Here is a 24,223-nt window from a genome sequence, read left to right on the forward strand (position 1 = left end):
GTCCATAATTTTTACTGCAGTTCACTGGTGGTGTTGTACATTCTATAAATTTAGATAAATTTACAATGACATGTATCCATTATTATGTAGTATTTGACAGAATGTTTTCATTGCCCTAAAAATTCCTATTCCTACCGATTCACCCCAACTCCTGGAAACCACTCATTTTTCTCCTGTCTCCATAGTTTTGTATTTTCCAGAATGACATATAATTGCAACCATACAGTATGTAGCCTTTTGAGATTGACGTCTTTCACTTAATAACATGCACTTATGTTTCCTCTATGTCTTTTCATGGCTTCATAGCTCATTTGTTTTGGCAGTGAATAATATTCCATTGTCTAGCTATACCATAATTCATTTATACATTCACCAACTAAAAGACATCTTGGTTGCCTCCATATTTTGGCAATAATGAATGAACTGCTATAAACATCATACATGGGTTTTTGTGTGGACATAAATTTTCAGTCCTTTGGACAAATACCAAAAAAGCACAATTGCTGGTCTTATGTTAAGAATGTGTTTAATGTAACAAATTGTCAAACTGTTCTCCAAAGTAGCTGTACCATTTTGCATTCCCACCAGCAATGAATGAAGAGCTCTTGTTGCTACACACATCTGTTAGCATTTGGTGTTGTAAATGTTCTGGGTTTTGGCCATTCCAATAGATGTGTAGTGGCATGTCATTGCTGTTTTATCTTGCATTTCACTGATGACATATATGATGTGGGGCATCTTTTCATATGCTTATTTACCATCTGTATATCTTCTTTAGAGAGTGTCTGTTAAGTTCTTTACCTCAGTTTTTAGTCAAGTTGTTTTCTTATTATTGAGTTTTAAGAGTTCTTTGTATATTTTTGATAATGGTCTTTTATCAGATGTATTCTTTGCAAGTATTTTCTCCACATCCCTGACTTATCTTCTCATTCTCTTGACATTGTCTTTCACAGAGCAGAAATTTTTAAGTTTAATGAAGCCCAGCTGACCATTTGTTTCTCTGATGGATTGTACCTTTGATGGTATATCCAAAAAGTCATCACCTTACCCAAAGTTATCTAGGTTTTTTCCAATGTTATCATCTAGAAGTTTTATAGTTGTGCATTTTACATTTAGGCCTATCATCCATTTTGAGTTAATTTTTGTGAAATGTGTAAGGTCTGTGTCTAGATTCTTTTTTTTTTTTCATGTGGGTGCCCAGTTGTTCCAGCACCATTTGTTGAGAAGACTCTTTGCAGGTCACGTGGGTGGCTCAGTCAGTTCAACTCAGGTCATTATCTCTTGGGTTCAAGAGTTCAAGCCCCACATTGGGCTCACTGCTATCAGTGCAGAGCCTGCTTTGGATCCTCTGTCCCCTTTCCTCTGCCCCTCTCCCACTTGCACTCTCTCAAAAATAAATAAATGTTTAAAAAAAAGAAGACTGTCTTTGCTCCATTGTATAGCCTTTGCTCTTTTGTCAAAGACCAGTTGACTATGTTTATGTGAGTCTGTTTCTAAGCTTTGTATTCTGTTCTATTGATCTATTTGTTTATTCTTTCATAATATCATACTGTCCTTTTTCCTGTGGCTTTCTAGTAAGTAGGGGTTGTTTGTTTTAGTGGCAGAAGGACAGATTTTATTGAGCTCCTCAACCCTAGTTCTTTTTCCCCTACAGTCTTGGTTCCCCCAGAGACCCCAGGTCTGGTAGGCAACAATAAGAACTACTTTGCAACCAGCAGAGGTATCTCTACAGATATTAGAGGGTTTGTGATGTGCTGATGGTTGCTACCTCTGAAAGGATGTTCCCACAGGATTCACAGCCACACCCAGTATGTATGGTTAGCAACTTCCTTGCCTTATACTTGTGGTAGGCAGAGCCAGCCTTCAGAATGAGCTTGTCGATGTGGCCACCTCCAGCCACCACACCAACATAGTTCTGTTGGCTGAAGAAATGACCTTCTTTGAGCATGAGGACAGCTTCACTTGTGTCTTCTTTTGTCTCAGGGTGGTGGGAGATAAAGTGGCATAGTTCCCAGAGGCTTGGGCCAACTTGCTCCAGTCACCAGGCTTCTCCTCCAAACACACACTTGGGCATAGTATCCACTAGGAGCACATGCCTATGTTGAGCTGGACCTTCTTGACACAGTACACAAACTGGCCAGTGTGGATGCCATTGGGGGTGATGAACAGTTCCCTCCACTTCTTAAACCAGTACAGATCCCAGAAGACTACCTCGGCAAGGGGTGCACTTCCACCCTGGTCATGGAGGATGTCCTTCTCGATGCCCTTGATGAAGCCCAACTGCACTGCCAAGTCCATGGCAAGCAGACATGCAGCACACTTGCCATGCTTCACGTGGGCATGAAACACTAAGCCAGCATCCTTCCTCTACCCCAGAATTATGTTGGCCCATGGCAGTAGTTTGCCACCCCCATAGCTGGGAGAGCTCTAGTAAGCTTTGAAGTCAGGTAATGTCAGTCCTTTGACTTTCTTCTTCTTCACTACTGTGTTGGCTATCTGGGTCTTTTGCCCCTCCATACAAATGTTAGATTAGTCTGTCAATATCCACAAAGTTATTTGCTGGGATTCTGATTGGATTTGCATCACATCTATAGCTCAAGTTGGGTAAAACTGATACCACCACATATTGAGTCTTATTATCCATGAATATGAAAGTATCTCCATTTATTTAGTTCTTTGATCTTGTTTATCAGAGTTTAACAATTTTCCACATGTAAGTCTTATACATGTTTTGTTAGATTTATACCTAAGTATATCATTCTTTGGGTGCTGACGCAAATGACACTATGCTTTTAACTTCAAATTCCACTTGTTCATTGCTAGCATATAGGAAAGCAATTGATTTTTGCATATTAACCTTATATTCTGCAACCTTGCTATAACCACTTATTCTAGTCTTTTTGTCAGTTCTTTCAGATTTTCTACACAGTCATGTCATATATGAAGACAATGTTATTTCTTCCGTCTCAATCTGTGTATCTTTTATTTTCTTTTTTTTTTTTATCTTATTGAATTAGCTAGAAATTCCAGTATGATGTTAAAAAGGAGTCATGGGAGGGAACATCCTTTCTTTGTGCCTGATCCTAGTAGGAAAACTTCTAGTTTCTCATTAAGTATGCTGTAAGATATAGACTTTTTGTAGATATTATCAAGTTAAGGAACTTCCCTTCTATTCTTAGTTTGCTCAGAATTTTTACCATGAATCGGTGTTGTATTTTGCCAGATGGTTTTTCTGTATCCATTGATGTGATAGTGCTGTTCTTCTCTTTTAGTCTTTTGATGTAATGGATTACATTAATTTGTTTTTGAATGTTCAATAAGTCTTGCATACCTGGAATTAATCCCACTGGGTTATGGTGTATATTTGTGGCCTTTTAAATCTTTATTTCACTATACATAATGTGATCTATTTCTCTAATGTCTCTTAAAGTTTGCTTTTTGACACTGGTTTTCACTATTTTAATTATGATATGACTTGATCTTTAATTATTTCCTTAAAGTTTATTTTACTTGCCAATTGTTGACCATGTTATATCTGTGGGTCTGTACATTTTCTCAAATTTTGAAATTGATTATCATTATTTCTTCAAAATTTTCTTCTCCTCAATTCTCTTCTTGGACTAGAATTACATTCATGTTAGGTATCTTTTTTTTTAATGTTTTATTTATTTCTGAGAGAGAGACAGAGAGAGTATGAGTAGGGGAGAGTCAGAGAGAGAGGGAGACACAGAATCTGAAACAGGCTCTAGGCTCTAGAGATCATGACCTGAGCCGAAGTTGGACGCTTAACCGACTGAGCCACCCAGGCTCCCCCACGTTAGATTTTCTTAATATTGTTCCATAGCTCACTGAAGCTCTATTCAGTATTGTTTTTCATATTTTCTTCTCTCTATCTTTCAACTTCTTTGTTTTCTATTTCTAGGTTTTTCAAGGTCATTACTTTTTCATACGCAGCACCTAAACTCTTATTAAATCTATCTTGCAATTTTTTAAATTTTAAGTCTATAGTTAAGCATTGAACAATGCAAGGGGTTGAAGAGTACCAACCTCCTACACAGTTGAAAATTCGTATATAATTTTTAACTCCCAAAAAATTTAGCTCCTAATAGCCTACTGTTGACCAGAAGCCTTACCGGGAACAGAAAGCCGAGTAACACATATTTTGCATGTTATATGTATTATATACTGTATTCTTACAATAAAATGACTAGGGAAAAAAAGTCTATTAACAAAATCATAACAGAAAACACATTTTCACTACGCTATTGTATTTATTGAAAAAATACACATATAAATGGATTCTTGCAATTCAAAACCTTGTTGTTCAAGAGTCAACTGTATATTTTTAATGACCAAAAGTTTCATTTTGGTAGCATTTTTAATATTTATTTATTTGAGAAAGTATATGCATGTGTGTGCACACATGAGGAGAGGAGGGGCAGAGAGAACAGAAGAGAGAAAGAATCCTAAGTGGGCTCTATGCTGTCAGCACAGAGCCCGATGTGTGGTTTGATCTGAATCTTGAGATCATGACCTGAGCTGAAATCAAGAGTCAGATGCTTAAATGACTGAGCCACCCAGGTGCCCCCTTCCATTTTCTTTTTTAATATCTTCCACTTCTGTTTTCATTGTGTTCATGTTTCTATTAAATCTTTGAGATATTTATACTAGCTATGTTGAAGTCATTGTCTGCTAATTCCATTACCTCTGTCATTTCTGGCTTTGTTCTACTGACTGGTCTTCTAGTCATGGTTATGGTTGTACATATGCTTTTTTCACATATCTAGTAATTTTGATGCTGGACATTGTGGATATTACATGTTAAGTGCTAGATGATTTTGTTTTTGAAATTTGTCTTAATAATCAGGTAAACTACAGTTTAATCCTTTTAAGATTTTTTTGTTCAGGGGCACCTGGGTGGCTCAGTCGGTTAAGTGTCCGACTTCGGCTCAGGTCATGATCTCCAGAGCCTGGAGCCTGTTTCAGATTCTGTATCTCCCTCTCTCTCTGACCCTCCCCTGCTCACGTTCTCTCTCTCTCTCTCTCTCTCTCTCTCTCTCAGAAATAAATAAAACATTAAAATTTATAAGATTTTTTTTGTTTAAACTTTGTTCGGGTAAGTTTAGGAACTTTACTCTCAGACTAATTTAACCTTGTTATTGAGGTATAACCCTTCTGAGGTTTCTGATAATTGTCCCAAGTGTTCAATCAGATCTCTCTAATCTGGCTAGATGGAATTTGCTCATCTCTCTGCCCTATGTGAGCTATTAACTTTTTTTTATCTTATAGCCCTCTTATGATACATATTTTTTTCCTGGCTTCATAAATACAGTGAATGATAGATATTCATTCAAAGACATTGAGGGCTGCCTATGCAGGTTCATGACCCTCTCTTGCTCTGCATAGTTTTTTCTTCTATGGTACTCTTTAATAATTCAAGCTATTTTAGCCCCCCAATCTCTATCTCTTCAAATCAGTAAGTGTAATGTGCCATGCCTGAGTTCCTCCTCTCTCTGCCACCATTTAAATATTGCCTCTAGAGACTGAAGCATTCACAGAGCTCATAGTTTTCTGTTCTTTCAGGGATCACAGTCCTGGACTGCCTGTTGTCTCAATCCTGCAATATCTGAAAATATTTGTTTATTTTGTCCAGGTTTTTAGTTGTTTATGGTGAGAAGACAAGTTCTATACCATGGCAAGTCCTATCATGGCCAGAGCACATGTATAAAAGTTTTTACTCTATTAAATTTGAATAAATAGTTCCTTTCATTAATTGACATTTCTTTTCCAAAATGTTTAATATTCTTTATACATCTTTAGATAAATATGTGCATAAAGGAAAGAAGCATTTAAAGGGAAAGAACTTTCTAAGCTTCTCACAATGGATCTAACATGGTTTTCCTACCACAATCATGAGTGCAAAAAGCAAGTCAAGGCAATTTTTATAACAGTATCTTCTCTTGATTACAGAAGGAAGTTATTGGCTCTCCTTACCTAGAGGTTCAAAAAGTAAACTCTAAGCACCTTTCTTAGTTACTGATTAGCTTTCTGTATCCATTTGATTGGATAACAGGGACTGAAAGAACTAAAATTGATGTTTAAAGGTATACATAAATAGGGAGATGGGAATTTCAGAATTATTTAATATGGATTTAGGCCTCTGATATTTGTTTCCACCTAGATCAGGCAGGTAATCTAGAAGGTTGAAGGGACAAGCAGGGGGACTTGAGGCAAACTGAGGCCCATCTCAACAGTTCCAACAGATCACTAACATGTGGGATGCAAAGCAAGTGTTTTCACCTCTTTTAATTACTTAACAGAAGACAGAAATCTTAGAAATGTAAATATTTTAGGGGCACCTGGCTGGCTCAGTCAGTTAAAGCATCCAACTCTGACTCAGGTCATGATCTCTCAGCAGTTCTTGGGTTCCGGCTCTGCCTCAGGCTCTGTCCTGACAGCTCAGAGCCTGGAGCCTGGTTTGGATTCTGTGTCTCCATCTCTTTCTGCCCCTCCACTGCTCAATCTCTGTCTCTGCCTCTCAAAAATAAATACAGTTTTAAAAAAGTAAATATTTCATATGAAATCGCCCAACATATAGAATTTGGAAATTAATTCAAAACTTAAAAATATTCTAAAAACATTGAGATTTAACCTCCTGGCCACCACTATACTCTATTGCTCTTCTTCCACTCCTAAAATCAAACATTTCAGGCAACATTAATAATTAGGAGCAAAAACAATATGTAGCAACTCTATAGAGCACTATAGAGAAGGTTCAACAGAGGTTGAGATCACCATGTAAATGATCACAAGACATCTATAACAAGAAGCTAATGCCTTCTGTGGGGAAGGAATGTTCATAAGAGTTATCATGATATTAAATTTTCAAAAGGTTTTTATAACATTCCCATGAAAATTGTTATTAAAATTCAGTCATTTTGAGACTAATGGGGAAGGATAAAAAACTAACAAAAGAAAAAGGAAAAATTGGGTGGGGAATAAGTGAGTATGCTTTTAGTGGAACAGTTAGAAAAATGTTCATGGAGAAAAGCTCTTACAAGTTGTTGAGGCATTATATATTGTAAAACAGTAAAGTAAATAACTGTAGAAAGTATAGAAACTTTAGAAAGATATCATCAGTGCACAAATCAAAAGTGTGAGAGTGGAAGATAATCTTCTCTAGGGTGAAGATTTGCTATCATCACTTCACATGTTTAAGTGTAGCAACTCAACATTCAACAGACTGCTTATTTTTCTTAAATATTCTGTTTGCATTTACAGTAAACCTGATCTAAAAGAGAAGCGATCTAGAAGAGATGCATGAAAATAAAGCTTTCAACTACTGGGTAACCAAAGAATCATTATCACATTTTTTTGGTCTCCTTTAAATATAAAAGTAACTTGTTTATCAAAATATTAATATAACAGTATTAAGAGTATTTTGAAAGCTGTATATAATGCTGCAAATTTAGATAAATTGAATATCTAAATACAGTTTAGCACTTACACATTATTTCTTAACTGTAGTCAAATACCTGGTTTTGTGCATGAACTGAGAAGACAGTTCCTTTCTAATTTCAGGTCATTACCTGGGAATCGGGGCCTTTCCAGAACCAAGTTCATGGGCTCCATACCTTCATCTACACTGATAACAAATGTTTGTGACTTTTTCTTTGATTTTCATTGTTTTCACTTAAAAAAAACAAGTTATTACACTTGACTTTTAAAGATAATTAAAATGATGGTCTTTTGCCTCTTAGTTTACCTTATAAGGAAAAGAAACAAAAATTTAAAAAGTCAGAGCAGTACAAACAAGTTCCTATATTTAACCCAATTGTCTCTTCTTTAATTCAGTGGATTTAAGTTTCCTTACCCAACTTTCAATTTTCACCCAGCTCGAGAAGCTGGCCCACCTGGATCCTGTCGCTTGTCCTTTCTAGGCCTATTTCATCTCTTAAAGGAGGAATTTGAATTGGATTACTGCTGCGATTCTATCATTCAGTCAAAGTCTATAAAATTGCAACCAAAGGCAAAATCTGATTTGTATTTCCAAAAATATCAGCTTACAATGGAAATTGTTCTCTAAAAGAGCTATTACCTCTTCTAGGGAAAAAAAAACACTTTCAAATAGCATTTATATATAAAATTTAATGTAGTTTTTAAACAAATATAAAATATTATCACAATAGTATGTTAAGAAAATTTCCAAATATACATAAAAGGTACTAGGTGGAATGTCACTCTCCAGTTAACGGACCTCCAAGTCATTGTGAGCTTTTCCAGGATTCTGCTGCAGTCAAGGGTATAAAAATATTAAACATCAACCCAAGCGGCAGAGTAAATAAAATTAGCAATAGTATCTTACTTTCGTACAAAATTATAAGTTATGCACAAAATTGTAGTCCCCACAGCACAAAAAAGCAAGCCTTGGAGGCAGACTATTTCGATAATAATGAGTGGGGTGGCTGAGGCCATATTCTTTGAGGTTAAACTTTTCTAAAGCAAGACTGTTTAGTTTTAGTGACAAAGGGTAAAGGGAAAAAAATCAAAGTTATTATCGTTTTAAATGGAATGGACAGCTTAAACATGAACTCATTAATCAAACCCTAGAACACCAGAGTACCAATTGAAATTGGAAAGAGGTTTTTATAGAGCAAAGGAAGGAAGATAGCTCACATGGAAATTCTTACTTTCAAGAAATGAGACAGGTTGGGGAAAATGTGTGTGTATGTGTGTGTGTGTGTGTGTGTGTGTAATTTCAATGCAATTTGAGATAAGTTGAGATTTAATTTAGTGAAGATGTACCTGTTATTGTGTCCAGAACAATACTAGATATAACAGAAATGTTTAAAACATGGATCTCCTCCCCAAGATTTATAATCTGTCTGAGAGAAGTGTACATTCATGGGATTAACAATTCAGAGTAGGCTGCTGAGAGAACAGAGTTATGGTGAGGTATAAATCTAACCTTCTAAACTTTTTTGATGGCATTGTTAGAGATGAACGATGCTTGACCCTATGACAGTGTTCCTTATGTCACACATTCTTAATGAAAACCATAATATAAACTATAATTTTCTATTCACCTATGACTCTATATTTTGTGAGCTGAAAAAATAACCTACAAGAAAATAAGAGACATTAGCAAAAATTCAAAAAGGCACAGAAACTAGGACATACATAAGCCCTACAGTGATATGGAGCAGAACATTAGTGTGCTGTCTTCATGGAGGGCCAACACAGTAATGTCAGCTTGGACAGGCAGTTAGCTTAGTGATGAAGAATATGGATCATGGAGTCAGCCTGCCGGGGTTTGGATCTTAGCCTCCACATGGGAAAGTTCTTAAGCTTTCATTGCTCTCAATTTCCGCACCTGTAAAATGAGGATAGATATTGTGTTAGCCTCACAGAGTGGCTGTTGTGATTAAATCAGAGAATCCACATAAAGCACTCAATATAATACCAGGCACATTGCAAACACTCCTGAAAATATTAGTTTTTATTAACAATAGATCCTTGTAATATAGAGAGCAAAGAGCCCCAGCTATTCCATTAATAGCTAGTAGAGTTTATGGAGTCCCTTCATTTCGAAGACAAGAGCATCGGTTTGCATACTTGTAAAGAGACAATAATAATATTGGCTTCATCCAGTAAAAACTCCAGGAAGAAGCAGAATAAGAACATGTATGAAAAAATGCTTTGTATTATATAAACTGATAAACCCATATGGGTTCTTGCTACACTAACAATGCCCGTGCATCCTTCTGAAGATATTGACTGCCTATATTTTTGTCTGTTTTATTCACAGATGGATCCCAGCACTTAGATCATAATCAGAACATAATAATGGTCATTAAAAATAATTGAATGAGGGGCGCCTGGGTGGCTTAGTCGGTTAAGCGTCCGACTTTCACTTAGGTCATGATCTCGCGGTCCGTGGGTTCAAGCCCCGCGTCGGGCTCTGTGCTGACTGCCAGCTCAGAGCCTGGAGCCTGTTTCAGATTCTGTATCTCCCTCTCTCTCTGACCCTCCCCTGCTCGCACTGTCTCTCTCTCTCCTAGAAATAAATAAAACAGTTTAAAAAAATAATAATAATAATTGAATGAATATCACATTTCTATAATTCTGAAGTTCATTTTTTCTGGTCTTTTATCTCTCTGAAGTCAGTATAGATGAGGAATCTGAGGGCCTAAAAGTAGTCACGTATACTGTATCAGTTTTCCGTTGCTGTGTAACAAATAATCACAAACAACACCCATTTGTGCCCTCATGTTTCTGTAAGACAGAAGACTGGCTCTGCATAGTTGGCTCCTCTGCTCCGGGTCTCACTGAGAAGGCTCCAGGAGGGAAGTCTTCCAAGCCCGTTTGGGTTGTAGCAGCTTTCGATTCTTTATGATTGCAGAACGAACGTTTTCATGTCCTTGCTGGCCGTCATCCTGTTGCTCTCAATTCTTGGAGGCTGCCTACATTCCTTCCCATGTGGTCCCTTCATAAGCAGTTCACAGTATCTCATCAGCAGAGGCTCTCACAGCCAGCAGCAAGATCCTCCTCACTGTGACTTCCCCTCTGCTCCCCCACAAGTCTCTCTGACATCTACTGCTCATCTGCTGGAGACAAACTCTACTTTTAAAGGAAAACCCAGATTATCTCCCTTTTGGTATAGAATGTAATCTAATCAAGGGAGTGATAGCTCATTATAATCAGAGTTTCCACGTATCCTTAAATGGGAGGGACAAGTGTCATTGTTAAGTTCTTCTTAGAATTCTGCCTACCACAGGGACACCTGGGTAGATCAGTCAGTTAAGCATCAGACTCTTGATTTTGGCTCAGGTCATGATCTTTCAGCTCAGGTCATGGTTTGTGAGCTTGAGCCCCATGTTGGGCTCTGTGCTGATAGTATGGAGCCTGCTTGGGATTTTCTCTCTCTCAATCTCTCTCTTTCTCTCTCTCTCTCACTTTCTTTGTCTCAAAATAAGTAAACAAACTTTTAAAAAAAGAATTCTGCCTTCCACATACACTGTATTGTATGGACAAGAATAGACTGTCATAATATATTGGTGAATGTTTTAAAAGCAGGTGATAGAACATATGTCTAGGATGATCCTTTGTGTTTTAATTAATGTGTTTAAATATGCAAGAAGAGGGTCTGACAGGCTACACACTAATCACTTCACAGTGATTATCCCTGGGGAGTGGAAATAAGTCTCTGTCTCTCACAATAAACACACAGCATCCTTAAAATTAAAACTAATGAAAAGAGGAAGAGAAACTGACCCTTTCCCTGTACTTTTTTATCTTTTTTCAATGCAAATTCTAACCACTTGTTTCTCCTCTACTTTAACTCAGCTTACCAATAATGCCACAGATCAATTAAATAATTTCTTCTCCTTTATGACATCTTTCTGCAAGAGTTTTACAGATATTTCCTATGAATCATCTCTGGGTTCTTGTACCATGCTTCCCTAGGTTCTTTGCTTTAAGTTCAAAAGACTCTGTCTTCATGGTCCCCAGGGCAACAGGAGCCCCTTGGTTCTGCAAACACCACTCTCTCACACGATGGACTCAACACCATCATTTTTATCAAGTAAGCGAGGTCTCGTCTATGTTTTTCTGCCCAAGGAAAGAAAATAAAACCTCAGAAAACCTTCCAGTTTAAAGAAAACCATTGTGCTGTAGCCAAGTATAACTGCACAGACCATGTTAGCAGCAGTAGATTGAATTAGCTGTATATTGTACAATAAATGAGTTAGAAATCCAAGCAGTAGGTGCACTGATATTTTGTGGTAAAATTCATGTGTCAAGAAGTATTTGACAAGCAGTATTTCCATACTTAAATTGAGCAATGGATTGAAGCCTGATAAAAAGCAAAGGGAATGTATTCTGCAGTTGTCTCTTAAATTGTGTTATCCACTGATAGTTTTTTCCCATGGAAAAAGCAATCCCTCCAATATAGAGAGACTGCAGTCCAAGAAAACAGGCTTTAATTAAATCAGTTATGTTGCATTATATCATGTGAACAATAGGAATTGTTGTCATATTGTCTGACCATGAAGACAGAATAATTGTCCATAGCAATCTTCCTGTGAAAAAAATTGAATAAAGCATGTTTATAATTCAAAAGTATATAAACATGATTGGGCTACCTCATACATTGCCTGTCACCTGTTCAAAAAACCCTCTCAATTCTAAATATAATGGACTCTGGGCTGGGGTGAGAGATATCAAAGAGAATTTAAACTGATTTTTAATGTTTTATTTATTTTTTAGAGAGAGAGAGATAGCATGAATAGGGGAGGGTCAGAGAGAAAGGGAGACACAAGATCTAAAACAGGCTCCAGGCTCTGAGCTAGCTGTCAGCACAGAGCCCAACGAGGGGCTTGAACCCACGAACTGTGAGATCGTGACCTAAGCTGAAGTCAGATGCTTAACCAACTGAGCCACCCAAGTGCCCCTTTAAAATGTATTTAAACTTCATTCATATTTCTACATAACCTTCTCAAATAAGCTAGAAAAAGTCCAGAAATAGTTGTCTTTTGTCAGTACCAACCACTACCATGATTATCTCCTTCTGTGGTTTCAATAATAAATTTCTCATTGTGCCTTGGTATCCCCATCTTTAACTACCCACGCAAAGCCTAGATGGCTTTGCATTTTTGAAAGGACAACAGCACAAGATATAAATCAAATGTAACATAAGCATTATCAAAGAAGAGCTAGTCACCTTGAGTAACTTTCCCTAGCTGCCTAGTAAGGTTAAGAATGAGATGCATTCTTCAATGTGTTAGCAGTGTGTGATTGTTATTACTATGATAGAGATTTTTAATTTAAAAATGCATGCTTCATCTTCAGAAAAATTTCTTACCCAAATCTTTCAAAGAACCAAGGAAACATACATTATTCTATACATTATAATGTGGAAGTGTTTTTGAAAAGCCAAAAATGCTACATACATTTTTTAAATTATCAATATTCCTACTGTTTAACTTTTAAAATATATTGGATGCTGACATAAACTGACTTTTTTAGTTTTCTAGTTAACTAATAGGTGGGCTTCAGCATTCGATCTATTGAACATATTCACAAATATTTCCCTCAACGCTTAATTTACTATGAGAGATTGAAGAAATGGGTTTAGTTAATTGTATAATGTCCCTTTAGGGCATGTAATTAGTAAAAATGGGTCACAAAGAAGCCAAAGACATAACCACAGCAAGAAAATACAGCAAACAGTTGAAATGAGCCATGTTTTAATCCTCAAAGTTCCATTTCTCATGTCAAATAAAAATTTAAATAACAGCACTGAATTTCTAAAACAGCACAAAATCTGAATAAATAAAGATACCAGCGAATCAGTCAGTATAATGCTAACTGATTAACATTTAAAATCTGAAATCTCAATGGATTTTTCTTTCTCAGAAACATCAGGTTCAAGGAGGAAGAGACAGCAGGAACTCCATGCAGTCATTCAGGGACCCAAACTGATCAAGGTTGTCATCTTCAACTATTAGCTGTCAGTGTTGCCCAAAGAATAGACATCTAGCCAGTAGCTGAAGCAAGAGGGAGGGTGGAACACCACAGAGAAAGTGTTTCTGGATCAGGCCTACAAGTGATATGAGTCACTTCTACCCATGTTTGATTGACCTGAACTCAGTACTATGGTCAAATCTAAATACAAGGGGCGGGGTGGAAGGGAGCTGAAAAACATGGTCTATCTGTGTGCCGAGGAGGGAAGAAAACTGTGTTGATAGACTGCAAGCCAGTTTCAGTCAGTGCTCTCTTAACCTACATTCACAAGAAAAAAGAAAGGAAACAAACATCAAGAACAATTTTTGAAAAATAAAGTTTTCTTCTAACAGGGCACTTTAGTCTAGCTTTTCCAGAACTTCCATTTCCCCAGTGTTTGTTCTTCTACTGGGCGGTATGTCCATTCATATGGCATTCAATAACAGAAAAATAATAAAATATGGAAATAAAGGGCAGAGCAGAAAACTTAGGCAATTCAGTGCTCAGAAGTTTGTGGGCCAACTTGATTTGCTAATCCACAGTCTGTGCTTCTGGAGAAGAGAAGAAGGGGGAGTTCACAATCCACAAACCAATTTGTGTTGTTTCTGCAACACTGCAAAAGTGCGACTCATGAATATGCTAATGAAATTGCAATGAGAGTTTTGGCACTATTTCATCACCTCAACTAGATTAGAGAGTAATAACACTATGGGTTTACATGTCTTCAGAAACTGCTGTGGTAGTAGAAAAAAAATTGAATCTATGATATTTATAATGCAACAAAAATTATAACCACACTACAATAAAATAATGATAAGTATTTTATAGGTAAGTGATAGTTTGCAGCACACACACACACACACACAACAGTTTACTATTAAGGTCATTCACTGCTTTCCATGTTTGTGGCTCCTGGTGTTAGTGTCAGCCTATATTTGTGAATGGGTCAAATATCTATGCCTTCTTCCAAAAATAGGAAAGAGATAAAAAATAGGAATACTGGGAGGAAATTTTTTATTGGCAAGGCAGAAATTACCTCTTTACAAGTATTTAGCACCTTTTTATCATTGATTATGGTTCTAAGGACAGAAGGACTAGGAAAAATCTATTCTTACCTTTATATTCCAATTACTAATGTAATAGTCAAGCTATATCCTAGCACTCTAAAACTGTCCCACACTTCAAGCCTATTTAACAGTTTATGAATGCATTGTTTTAAGTAGTGACCTATTCAACAGGTAGGGAACTATAGAGAGACAAAAAGATTAAAGATTAAATGAAAAGTCTTCCACAGCTTCATTCATCACCCAAGCCAAAAAGAGGCATCTGAGCATTTTCTCCACATGGCACTGAGAATGCCTAATAGGATTGTTCAGCTGAGCTGACCCCTTCATGTATCAGAAATTATGCTTGGCCTTCAACTTCCTAGTAGATGTTCTCATTAGGAACCACAAAAAGCAAGAGAAGAAATGGAGAATAAAAATCCACAGACTCCAGGATTTGGACTCCTCTCTGATCCTTAAGAGATGAGGAGGATGTTGCTGGTTCCATAAACTGAGGGGATGTTGTGGATTTTCTCACCATGTTTCACAGGCACTTTATAAAAGAAAAGATACTAGGGTTTCTTTTACATTTGTTTAATCAAGAGAGAAAAATATTTTTTTAGGTTAGTAACGACCGATGTTTAAGAGACATGTAGTATACTTTCATAAACGTTATCTCAAGTAATACCATCTGTCCATCAATATAAGGCTAGGCATCCACTATTTATGATGTTAAATATGCCAAAGTGATGAAGTTATAAGGCTATTTATATAGATCCTCTGTCCCTCTGATCTATCCACTCAGTTTATTCTTTTCAAAACAATAAAAAAAATTGTGACTAACTCCAATGACACTTTCAGAGTATCCCTGGCCCAGAATGTCTTCATTTTGAGGGCAATTATGTGCTATTAAAAAAAAGATTTTGCTTTTAAGAAGTCTGTTGGGATCCAAGAAATTGAAATAATTCATTCTAACTGTATATAAATAGCACTGTACACATATGGGCTTTTACATACTTATATTTGTGTATGTGTATATGTATGTACACACGTGCACAAACACACACACACTCATAAGAGGGAAGGAAAAACAGTCAAATTGGAAATTATCTTTGAGTTGGCATGTATTGGGAGTTCTGTGCTTACTTTGACCCCAAACAGACACCTAATTGCTTTTGGTGACACAGTGTCATAAATAAGTTCGAGATTGGGATTTAGCAGACTGGAGTTCTAGCTCAAATTCTTCTAACTTGTTAAAGAATAATGACTCAGTAATGTCAAAGAGCTCTTTCAACTCTGAAATTCTGACTCTACTTTTGCAAACCTGGCTTCTATGGTCCTAAACACATCTCCACATTTCCTTGGATCTCATTTTGCACAATGGTAGGACTATTTTATATGTGCTTTATTTCACAGGGATACCCCAGGGACATAAGTGTTTCTGCTACATTTATCAATCTGAAATATTTGAGTAATGATTAGATTACTCTAGGAAGCTTATAATGTGGATAAAACAACATTAGAAAGAAAAAACACACGTAGCATCAAAAAGGATCATTTATATAGAGATTGATTTTTTCTTTGTTTCTATTTAGTCTCTTTTCAGACTGATTTCATTTTACCAAAACCTTCAGTGGCTTGATATTAAAAATGACTTTAAGAAATAAAGATTGAAAATTAAAACTATGAAACTACTTAAGGTGAAAGACTGTTGTGGAGTGGAAAACAATGTAGAAAAATGCAGGTATATGAAACACTAGGATTTTTTAAATGTACATGTCTACAAAGGAAACTAAAGGATTTCTTTAAAAAGTCAAGAACTTTTAGTTCTAGCTGGACCATAAATAAGTAGCAGATATTTATTCTAATTAAGTAACACTACCTGAAAAGCAAAGAGTATAAATGTGATTTGATTTAGTAGAACCATCTGGAATATTTATACTTAGTTATGGTTCTTAGACTCTGGGTGCTGAACCCCTTTGAGAATATAATGAAAGTTCTGGATCCTCCCTCTAGAAAAACACACAGGCATGCAATTTTGCATATAAATTCAGGACCCTACTGAGCCATGGACCACAGGTTAATAACTCCTGATTTACAGTGTTACAGTCCTGTTTATAAAGTACCAGGGCTCTTGGATCAGAAGAGTCTGAATTTGTAGGGTTATTTACATAAATTTGCATACTCTATTCAATCTGCTCTCCCTCTATGTTTATAAGATAAATTATTTAGTCTAACCTACTACAATAGTATTCAAATTCAATATCAGTGACATGATATACATAAAATCCTTTAGCAGATTTTTAAACCAATCAATTTAATCACATCTCACAACCCGAGCATAGCTAGAAACACTCTGGGTAAAATGAAGATTGCCCCGTGGGCTTTCATACAGTGAAGCCAAGCACACCCGGGCTTGGTCTTACCGCAAAAATGCCACAGCCCCTTTCCAATGTTGCCTGTACCCTGCGCAGCCCTAGAATGTGATGAAACTGCCTTTGGTAGTTTATTTACTAGCTATCAAAGCTATTCTTTCATTACCTTCAGAACGTAATGGTTATTTTATGAAGACTCATTAAATTTAATGAGATACAGCCATGTTTATTGCTATCCTATAAAATGGTGGGTAGGAGGGAGACCCATCTTCCAATTGACTTGCTTCTATGGAGTACCAAAAATAAAATGTCAGCCAATGCACTGGACTCAGGAAGGCGCTTCAGAATTCAGAAGTCACTCCCAAGAGTCAAAGTTGATTAGGATCATTATGACTACTGCTGTTCTTACCTGGCCATATTAATAATAACAGAAAACTCATACAACTCAATAGCAAAAATACAAATAATTCAATTAAAAAATGGGCAGTGGATCTGAACAGACATTTTTCCAAAGAAGACATACAGATAGCCAACAAGTATGAAAAGGTGCTCAACATCACTAATCATCAGGGAAATACAAATCAAAACCACAATAAGATATCACTTTATACCTGTTAGAACAGCTAAAATCAAAAAGGCAAGAGATAACAAGTGTTGGTGAAGATGTGGAGAAAAAGGAACACTTCTGCACTGTTGGTAGGGATGCAAATTGGTATAGCCACCATGGAAAACAGTATGGAGGTATCTCAAAATATTAAAAATAGAGCTACTATACGATCCAGCAATTTCACTTCTAGGTATACATCCAAAGGAAATTAAAACAAGATCTCAAAGAGATAACTGCACCCCCATGTTCACTGCAGCATTATTCACAATAGCCAAAACATGGAAACAACTTAAGTGTCCATCAATAAATGAATGGATAAAGAAAATGTTATTTATATATATAATACATATATGATATTTTATATCTATAAATATGTATTTATGAATATATAAATGTGAAATATATATGTATATATAATAGAACATCACTCAGCCATAAAAAGAAGGAAATTCCACCATTTGCAATAACGTTTATGGACCTGGAAAGCATTATGCTAAGTGAAATAATTTAGACAGAGGAAGACAACTATTATATGGTCTCACTTATATGTAGAATCTAAAAAAAACCAAACTCACAGAAACAAAGAATAGATTGGTGGTTGTCAAGGCCTGCATGGTGGGGGAAATAGGGAGATTGTTCATTAAATGCACAAACTTTCAGTTATAGGATGAATAAGTTCTGGGAATCTAATGTACAGCATGATGACTACAGTTAACAATTCTGTGTTGTATACTTAAAAGTTGCTAAGGGAGGGGCGCCTGGGTGGCTCAGCTGGTTAAGTGTCAGACTTGGCTCATGTAATGATCTCATGGTTCATGAGTCTGAGACCCACATCAGGATCTGTGCTGACAGCTCGGAGCCTGGAGCCTGTTTTGGATTCTTTGTCTCCCTCTCTCTCTCTGCCCCTCCCCCATTTGTGCTCTGTCTCTCTCTCTCTCAAAAATAAACATTAAAAAATGTTTATTAAAAAAAGTTGCTAAGAAAGTAAATATTAAAAGTTCTTACCATAGCAACAACAAAAATGGCAATTATGTGAGGTGGAGGATGTGCTAATTAATATTCTTATTATAAGTGTATGAAATCATCACACTGTATGCCTTACACATGTTATGTGTCAGTTATATCTCAATAAAGGTAGAGAAAATATAATAACAGTGATAGTCATAGTAATAGTATCAATAATAACAGCTACCAACTTTTAAAGTTTATTTTATGTTTATTTATTTTTGAGAGAGAGAGACAGAAAGGAAAGGGCAGAGAGAATCCCAAGCAAATTACTTTACCATGGCTGTAATGAGCATCCTGTGATCTACTCTTACATCTCACTTAGTTGCCACAAAGAACTTCCTAACTGCAGAGATCAGGCAGGCCATTTACATTTGGCAGTCTTAACTGTCACACACACTATGAGACAGTTTTAATTAAGTGACACTGATATCATCCTACTCAATATCATCCTAGCTCAGCCTTGCTTATTAAAGTCTTGTGTGAGTTAACTACAAAAACTTATCTGAGAACCAAGTAGCTATCTACATTTGTTAGGCCTTCTTCTCCTTTTATCCTGTTAAACTATATGAAAGACTACAGTTGCAAATTAAGATCAGAAAGAGTCTAAAATGATGAGAAAGAGTTAACAAATTAAAGTGTTTTAAATTATGTGTAATATGTCCATGAAGGCAGCATAAAGCAGCTTAACTGATTAGAGCCTAAGTTTGAATCCAAACTAATACCTCTGTTAGTCTTGGTCAAGTAAGTAATCTCTTCTCTGAGGCTCAGTACCCTCAACTGTAAAATGGGGATCATAATAATAATACCTACTTCATATGGTTATTGATAGGATTATATGAGATGATGTAAAGTATGTGAAGGCGTGTACTGTATGTTACTTAGTTTCTAGTATGTAGTGAGCACCCAATAAATAACAAATACTGCTAAAATTTCAGAAAGGGAAACTTAAAAATCAGATTTACAGAAAGTTATTTTTACCATTCTAAGAAATGAGCTAGAATCTCTAAGGAAACCTTAAAAGGTAAGGCAGCATGTCTATGCTTATTTAGATGAAGTTGAGTAAAAGTCTATTCCTGTTTTAATGCAGTGATCTAATTAACCTTTTGCCAGTATTAAAATGACCTTGAGCTAGTCTTGTGACCTCAAATGCTTCATGTTGTTGACTTTAAACCAGGTTTTGGGATGGTCAGAAATAGCATCTTGTGAAATGGGCAAAAGGTCATATTCATTTACTTTGTAATAAATAGCAAATATGTTTTGCATTACTTGCCTACAAATAGGAAAAAAATGCATAAAATTCATTTACCAAAGCAAGTAAGGTATTACATAAGGAATTCAGAATAAATTTTTAAAAATCCAAAAAGGATCCAATATTGATTTTTGGTCTCTTGCTACTTATTTATACCAGGAAGTGATTAAATTATTCATTTTTATAAACTAAAGAAATACATTCCCAGCTAACATTAAAACGAAGTAAAGATGCATCTAATTAAACAGCACTGATTTATCATCATAAACATTCCTGTCTTGGGCAGAGAAATCACTGAGCTATGATGAAAGGGAAAAGATAAATGTAGCTTGTGAAAATGTCAGAACTGTAGAACTATATGATTTCCAAAACTCTTTCTTGGTTTACAAATGTTTACGCTTCAAAAACCAAAACTCTAGTGGCATCCTCATGTTATCAACAAACTTTAGGGTGAATGACTCAAAAACAGCCTCTTTGATCAACAGAATCACATTGGGAATATTGGTTTCAAAAGAAAATCCCAACCATGAATAATATTACCTACACTGTTTAACCAAAACCAGTAGATACAACTACATTTGATTTTTGTACCTCTTATTGAAATCCTGAGGGGCGGGGGGTGGTCACACTAGCATAGAGCAGGTTTCCTTCTACTTGTATAAGTCTAAGTTGAGTTTCATTGTATGTAATTATCGTAATTACTCTTGATACAGCTGAAGTAGCCATATCTTTTTACTTACAAATTCCATTCATCACCTTAATGTCCATTTCCATTTCAAAAGGACACCAAAAAGGAAGACATGAAAGCATTCAAATATACTGTTAATATGTGTGTAGTCTAGAGTCTTTTTCAAAATGAAATCAAGTTCAAATGCCCGCCTGTCCAGCATTGTTAAGAAGGATTTGTAAAGCATCACCTTATTGAAAATATATCCAGCTTCTCCCTCTTCCCTGTAATAATTGTTAAGCTACTTAGTCAATATCTGGCATCTGTGCATAGTAACATTATGCAGAAGCAGTTTATGCCTCCAGTGATCATATAGGGCCATCATTCGCCTTGTATTCCTCTAAGCTCAAATGTTTACGTTTGCAGCAGGCTCATTCAGTTACCATTTATATCAGTTATTGGTTACAAACTGATCATTCCAATCCCTCCATTATTAATTTTTTTATTGCCCCTCAGATCATGCCCCATTTTTCAAGTGGTGTTCCAGAACCTAAATCGTTTCTTCTTGCAAAAAAAATCTAGCCATAAATGCCAACTATTTGTAGTGCATTATCATTTGTAATGTCCTAATTATTTTACATAATCAATAACATCAAGTCCCTTTTCTTGGGGACTTTCTGTTTATTTACATTTTATTCTACACACGTCAGTTTCCATCAGGAGCAAAACCGATTTTCTTGTCCTGCATCTGCTCTCAAGACAACCTTAATTCACCATAAATCTATTTGTGTTCACTACATAGTTAGACCTAGTTGGCTCTGTTGATAGAATCTTGGGGCCAAACATGGCTGGCTCTGCAAAACCAGACTTAAGTATAACAAAATGTTACTCTGATGATGACTACAGTGACCAGAGGTGGTGTTTTATTTCATTGTTGTTATTTTTGCAGAGGTCTCTGTTTATGATGTGATGCATTTGGGCCTAAGCACATTAGCTGCATTATTCATTGGGTACATTTGTCAGAACATGCATGTGTATAAAGAACTAATGATCCATATTAAATTAATGGCGCTATAAAAAAGAAAAATACTCCATACAAGCAGCTATGTCAGAAACTACAGACTTTGATAAACCATAGAAAGGACCTAATCAGATGAAGCATTGGACTGCTCTGTCTCCAAAATTACATTTCTAGAAATGTACTTGTACACAATGTTGGTTTTATTAAAACAAATTAATTCAGTCATTAAGGAATCATAAGGCAAGTGTCTCATAAGTCAGGACCTCCAGTGTAACAAATTGATTAAATGACTGTGTAATAGTCTCTTTAAACAAATCTAGTGTAACAAGTTAATAGATCTGCTCAATTACCATGCTGGGGTGATGAGGATGTGGGCGACTCTCTCATTAAATCTGGGAGATTGTTCTTAGGTTTTTTCCCCTTTTCTCTCTATTTTTCTGTGAGGGCGGTGTTGTGTTTCGGATTTGAGGTTTATTTTTAGGCCTCTGGAAATTGATTGTTCTAATGGCAATTAAAAATAAAAAACCGAATTGATGCCGCTGACTTCTCCAGTGGATTTGTTAGCCGCTGTTACAGTCGGTGGCCGCCGACGCTTCCCTTTATCCACCTCAAACCTGGGCGTTGGCTGAAGAGATGCCGGACAGCACTACCGCCCCCGCTCTGCCTTCCGCACGTAACCGTGCAAAGTCCCTCCAGGATTATTCTAGCGCTCTCTCTGGTTTAGCAAAATTTATAGCAAAGCGTCCTAACCAGGAAAACGCGAGGCCTGGGGGTGGGGGTGGGTGGCGGATGCGGAAAGGGGTGGAGCCGGCAGGTGGCACCTACGCTTCTTCTGAATCGAAAGCTGAAAGGAGGTGTTGATTTCAATAGAAAGTTTCCCCCCACCCCGCCCCAGGCTTCTGCACACGAGAGGGACATGTGCCAGCAAGTCCCCGGGCCTTCTTGGGCCTCGTGTGCCCTTCTCAATCTTCTGACCCGGAGGAAAGAGCATCTCAGAAAGTACTTGAGGTCAGGTGGGGCTCCAAGTGCCGTTGGTGTGGACTGGGAAGTAGCCTTAACGGCCACAGGGGGAGAGCGAGAGAGAGAAGGAGAGTGAGAAAGGGAGAGAGATTTGGAGAGGGAGAAAATGGTTTCGACCATAACCTCTCCATTGACATTTCTCTCTGGTAAATGTTGAAATCCTCGAGCCGAAAGATGGAGGCCAGCTACGGAGGCGCTCTGGAAGCTTCCCCTCTCCTAACTCCGAGCCTGTCTCTCCGGGGCTGATTCTGGGGTTGGCACAGGGCAGAGTGACCTCGAGCCTCTTGCTTTTTCCGAGGTGTGGGTGCCCATGACACCCTTGCGCCAAAAGCCCTGGGAGAAAAATCTATTACCCCACTGCCATTTTGTTAAGTGTTTGCTCCTGCGATGTGACCCTGCCACTTTATCTGTTGGTTTTTATTTTCTGAGTGCATGTTGCCCATATGTTACTCTAATAGTTGCTATAATTCTTGAGCAATGGGGCTCGTATTTTACGGGGCTGAATTAAAAAGAATGCACTTTAATAAAAACCTGAGCAATACACTAATGGCCTGACATTGATGTATTTGCATAGAAATGAATTATACGGGCCTGCTTGACACGACTTTTAATAAATGATTGAGGAGGTTATTATAGGGATGCACTTTGGTGTGTGTTAACAGGTTATTTTAGTGCATCCGTAGCCAAAACGGGGGGCAATACAGTGCCGCATACAGTTGCAGGGTACTTTTTCGTCTTATGCCTTGTGACATTTATTGGGACCAATCTGTCCCCATGTTACGGTCGCAAACTATGTATTATTAACCATTCGTACCGTTCAATGTGAATAGAATCGGGGAAAATGAAAAAGAAAAATGAAGCCACCCCGTCCCCCACTAACCCCCTCACCCCCCCCCCATTAGCCATCAGGATAGTCACTAATGAGCGTTTGACACCAGGAGCCCTCATTTCGGAAGTTACAGAGGGTGAGCTACTCTCCACTAGAACCTGGCAGGAAAAGTGGCGGCTCTCCCGGGAACCGCAAGGCGAACTGCTGCTGAGCGGAGGCGATGAGAAAAACCACCAAATGAGAAACTGTCGGGGGATGTGGATGATTCAGGAAATGATCCTCCCGGGTCTGTGGGCACATGGGCCTATGAGAGTCTTTCCGAGCCCAAGAGCTCAGACTCTCCTTAGATAAAGTACCCAAGAGAATACCTTCAAATACCTGCTTGCACGTGCGTCCTTTCTTCCTGTTTAACTTTCTTTTCATCTGGTGCCTGTACTGCCCGGGAAAATATAAGCAAACAACATAAAACTTTTTGGTAAGGCGGCCCTGGCTTTGGAGAGACGGCCCAAACGCGCTGGCTCGCGGGTTGCGAGCCGGGAGCGGGCAGCGCCCTCGCTCCGCGCAGGCATGGCGCCGCCACCGCGCCGCGCGCTTCCCCCCCGCACGGGGACCGCGCGCTCGCCGAACAGGGGCGCGGGTGCAAACCTTCGCCGCCAGCGGACGAGCACCCCGATCCTCGCAGGAGGTGGGGCGAGAACAAAGGGCCAAGGTGGGTAAAGTAGGGCGTGGAGATCGCGGGACGCCCGCCTCGCGCATTTCGAGTAGCACCTGCCATTCTGAAAACCACTGGTGCGCGGCAGGGGCCCTTTCCCCTGGCGCCACGCCGGGGTGGGGGGCGTCCCCGCAGCGCCGCACCCGCCACCAGGGTTTCCAGCCTCTGCCCGAACAGATGTTTCCGTCC

The 24,223-nt window shown here is 37.8% G+C and overlaps 1 pseudogene; it reads right to left on the minus strand.

Moving 5' to 3' along the window:
• Positions 1–1,571: 1,571 nt before the first annotated feature.
• LOC120220077 lies at positions 1,572–23,622 on the minus strand (annotated as a pseudogene).
• Between the last annotated feature and the right edge of the window lie 601 nt (positions 23,623–24,223).

Source organism: Hyaena hyaena, unplaced genomic scaffold (assembly GCF_003009895.1).
Source record: "Hyaena hyaena isolate Hyena2069 unplaced genomic scaffold, ASM300989v1 scaffold_664, whole genome shotgun sequence".
Taxonomy (NCBI): Eukaryota; Metazoa; Chordata; class Mammalia; order Carnivora; family Hyaenidae; genus Hyaena; species Hyaena hyaena.